General features: G+C 40.6%; 1 non-coding gene across 1 annotated transcript; it reads left to right on the forward strand.

The window, feature by feature from the left end:
* The first annotated feature begins 2,692 nt into the window (after positions 1-2,692).
* Positions 2,693-2,833, forward strand: LOC120363342 (U4 spliceosomal RNA). Its single transcript, XR_005578909.1, has one exon. It is a non-coding gene; the product is annotated as a U4 spliceosomal RNA (small nuclear RNA).
* Positions 2,834-4,811: the final 1,978 nt, after the last annotated feature.

Below are 4,811 nucleotides of genomic sequence, written 5' to 3' on the forward strand. Positions count from 1 at the left end.
TTAGCCTCCCAGCCTACATCTTTCTCCCATGCTGGATGCCTTGGGACTTAGTTCTTCAGCCTTGGGACTTAGACTGGCCTCCTTGCTCCCCAGCTTGCAGACAGCCTATTGTGGGACCTCCCCTTGTGATCATGTGAGTCAATACTCCTTAATAAATTCCCCTTTATATATATGTCTATCCTATTCATTCTGTGCCTCTAGAGAACCCTGACTAATACAATGGCTAAGCTGCAAATTTTCCAAATTTTTCTGCTCTGTTTTTCTTTTATTATAAATTCTGTCCCAAATTCCTCTCCTCTCATATCATATTGTATGCAGTTAAAAGTAGCCATGCAGCTTCTTCAATGTTTTGCTAAGAAATTTCTTCTGCCACACATTCTAGTTCATTGCTTTTAAATTCTGCCTTCCATAAAGTCCTAGGACATGGGCACAATTCTTCTAAGTTCCTTGCAACTGTGTCACAACAATAACTTTTATGCCAGTTTCCAATACTTTGTTCCTCATTTCCATTGAAACCTCATCAGAATGGCCTTCACCATTCATGTTTCTACCAACATTCTAATCATGACCAATTAAGTAATCTCTAAGAAGTTCCAGACTTCTCTACATTTCTTCTCAACTCTCACCAGAATCACTCTTACAGCTCTTTTACAGCAATCTACGCCTATCTAGGCTTTTCTAGCCTGCTCCTTAAAATTCTTCTAGCATCTCTCCATTACCTACTTCCAAAGTCACTTCAACAACATTTTTAATAGTAATAGCCCCACTTAATGGTACCAATTTTGTGTCATAGTCCATTTTTGGCTGATATAGCAGGGTACATAAAACTGGGCAGTTTACGAAGAACAGGTATTTATTTCTTACAGTTCTGGAGTCTGAGAAGCCTAAGTTGAGGTGCCTGCATCTGGTAAGGTCCTTCCTGCTGTGTCATCCCTTGGCAGAAGGCAGAAAAGCAAGAGAACATGAGAAAGACAGCAAGAGGGATGCAACCTCACTTTTATAACAAGTCTACTCTCACAATAACTAACTCATTCTGACAATAATAATACACTCCTGTGATTATGACATTAATCAATTTATGAGGAGGACAGAGACCTTGTGGCCTAATCACCTATCAACAGTTGCCCGTCTTAATACTGTCACAATGACAAGCTTAACAAGTTTCGGAGGGAACATTCAAACCTTAGCACCTAGTATCCCTATCTTATATCTGATAAAAGCATAGTGGTGGGTGGGGGAGGGGGAGAAGTCATAGCTATTTCCAAGAGCTATGAAAAACATCTTATCTAGTATGCACCAGGCATATATTATAAAGAATAAAATCATTGCCGGGCGCGGTGGCTCAAGCCTGTAATCCCAGCACTTTGGGAGGCCGAGGCGGGTGGATCACGAGGTCGAGAGTTCGAGACCATCCTGGTCAACATGGTGAAACCCCGTCTCTACTAAAAATACAAAAAATCAGCTGGGCATGGTGGCGCGTGCCTGTAATCCCAGCTACTCACGAGGCTGAGGCAGGAGAATTGCCTGAACCCAGGAGGCGGAGGTTGCGGTGAGCCGAGATCGCGCCATTGCACTCCAGCCTGGGTAACAAGAGCGAAACTCCGTCTCAAAAAAAAAAAAAAAAAAAAAGAATAAAATCATTAAGTAAAATTTCTATAGCTTGTTTTAGTGGCAAAGCATGTGAATCTTTGCAGGATACTTTTTAATCTAGATATAAAGATTAAATGTTTAAATGGTATTTTTAAATAATATTCCAGAAATACTTTGTGATATTTGACTGCTACCTTCTATCTTCTTCTGTCTCAATATCCTCCAGTCCTTGCCTAGGTAATTCTGCATTGAAGGTCATGATAAAGTTAATATGATGTTCAGCTCCTGTGAGGTTGCACAATTTCCCAGTGTGTTCTCTTCCCCTGGCCTCTTAGTGCACCCTGCTGGACTCCCTTAGGAACACCACCTGTTCTTAGACTGCCACATGAGAACAACCTTCATTTATATACTCTAAATGACACATACACATTAACAGATGTATCATAGTCTCTAACACTATGATACCACAAATATTTTCCTTTTTTTTCTTGGTCCACAGACTGACCCAGCTAATATTTAGATGTCAGCAATTTCTGCAAATGATTGTGCTTTCTTAGTGCTATGAACAGAATGTTTGTGTTTCTTCAAAATCCGTATGTTGAAACCTGATCCCCCATGTGATCCTATTTGGAGGTAGGGCCTTTCGGAAGTAATTAGGTCATGAGAGTAAAGCCGTTATAAATGAAATTAGTGTCCTTAAAAGAAAAAAGCTCTCAATCATGTGAGGATATAGAGAGAAGGCAGCTGTCTACAACCTAAGGAGTGGGTTGTCACCAGACACTAGATGTTCTAACTTTTTGATCTTGGACTTCCCAGCCTGTGGAACTGTAAGAGATAATGTTTGTTGTTTAAGCCACCTGGTCCATGGCATTTTTGTTATAGCATCCCCAACTGACTAAGACCCCAGTTAACTTCAAGTTTCTAAAAGCTAAAGTCATTTCTATCTGTCATGTAGAGCACAAACAGGTGCTTCTAGACTCAGTCTGTCAGATAGCCTAGTGGCACTGTGAAAGCAACAAGAATTCTAACCCTGCCAGGAAACTTCATGCTCACCAGTGATGGTGAAGACGCTACTCTTCATTTCCTCTAATACAAATAGCATAGCTTTGTGCAGTGGCAGTATCATAGCCAGTGAGGTTTATCCAAGGCACGATTATTGCTAATTGAAAACTTTTCCCAATAGCCCACCATGATGACTTAAAATATAGTCTGCACTGGCAATTTCTGACAATCTCTATGGAGACTGAATTAAAAAAAAGAATACGAAGAGCATAATGCTCCCCTGCTTGCCTTTCTACCTGAAATCCCAAAATAATCTCTTTCAAACTGGCAGTCCTCCTTATACTCCCAACTGTCTTAGTCCATTCTGCCTGCTATAACAGAATTTCTAAGACTAGGTAACTTATAATGAACAGAAATTTATTGGTTCACACTTCTGAAGGCTGGAAAATTTGAGATCAAAGTGCTAGCATCTGGTGAGGCCCTTGTTGCTGTATTATCAACATGGTAGAAGGCAGAAGAGCAAGAGCACAAGAGAGGGAATCCACTCCCACAAGCCGTTTTTATAATAGCATTGATCTGTTCATGAGGGCAGAACCCTTGTGATCTAAACAACTTCCATTAAGCCCCACCTCCCAATACTGTTGCAGGGGATTGTTTCCAACATATGATTTCTAGGGCACACCATAACATCATAACTTCATCCATTCTTCAGCAGCTCACTAAAGGGTACCATTTTCTTGCCCTCCTCTAACCATATCCCTTACCCAGCTAATCATGACCTCAATTTAGTTTAATTGCTGCTTAAAGAATCTGGTGGCCGGGCGCGGTGGCTCAAGCCTGTAATCCCAGCACTTTGGGAGGCTGAGGCGGGTGGATCATGAGGTCAAGAGATCAAGACCATCCTGGTCAACATGGTGAAACCCCGTCTCTACTAAAAATACAAAAAATTAGCTGGGCATGGTGGTGCGTGCCTGTAATCCCAGCTACTCAGGAGGCTGAGGCAGGAGAATTGCCTGAACCCAGGAGGCAGAGGTTGCGGTGAGCTGAGATCGTGCCATTGCACTCCAGCCTGGGTAACAAGAGCGAAACTCCGTCTCAAAAAAAAAAAAAAAAAAAAACGAATCTGGTATAATTTACTTTCTCTGTTTGCTTTGCTTATGTGAATGCTGCATGTTGGCTAATTTCCTAATGATCCTCACAAATCAAATAATATAAAAATTTGTTAAGATACAATGATCAGTTGTAAGACCAAAGCTTACTAAACACAATGTTCCTTGTCCTGTTCTAAGTTCTGTTAATACAATTAAATATATATCTGTACTTTATCCCAGATACTGCAGAGAACTCAAGCAAGTATGAAGCAATAAGTTCTCAAGAGTGTGTAACTCTATGTAATCCCAGCACTTTGGGAGGCCGAGGTGGGTGGATCATGAGGTCAAGAGATCGAGACCATTCTGGTCAACATGGTGAAACCCCATCTCTACTAAAAATACAAAAATTAGCTGGGCATGGTGGCACACGCCTGTAGTCCCAGCTACTCGGGAGGCTGAGGCAGGAGAATTGCCTGAACCCAGGAGGCAGAGGTTGTGGTGAGCCGAGATCGCACCATTGCACTCCAGCCTGGATAACAAGAGCGAAACTCCATCTCAAAAAAAAAGAGTGTGTAACTCTAAAGGGGGGAAAAAACCTAATATTTAGTGAGCTCCTAATATGCATTATTCTCACAATAACTCTATAAAATAATTATTATTTCACCCATTACAAATGAAAACTGAAGACCAAAAAGATTACAAAATTTGCCCAATATTCCAGGGTGAGAAAAGACAGAATTGTGATTAAAAGCATTTAACACTATGATAATCCCATATTGTACTGAGGAATGAGTGAAGTATTCAATTCACCATATTATAGACAAAAAAGACAAGTGAAATGTGGGGGCAAAATGATTTGCATATTTAACAGATGAAGAAATCACATCTGCTAATGGGAACTGGAAAGGCCTCAGAGAAGGAATTGACTTAAGAAAGGGCTGGAAAAAAGGTCAAGACTTCAGAGACCAGTCTGCGGGGAAATGAAACCGTCCTGCAAAAATACTCCTATAACTTACAAGTGAGTTTAACATAATCACAAAATACAAAGTGAAGACACAAATATCCACAGTATTTCTATATTTTAGCAATATATGTTTGTAAACTAATTTTAAAAGCACTACCATACAT

Source organism: Saimiri boliviensis, chromosome 4 (assembly GCF_048565385.1).
Source record: "Saimiri boliviensis isolate mSaiBol1 chromosome 4, mSaiBol1.pri, whole genome shotgun sequence".
NCBI lineage: Eukaryota > Metazoa > Chordata > Mammalia > Primates > Cebidae > Saimiri > Saimiri boliviensis.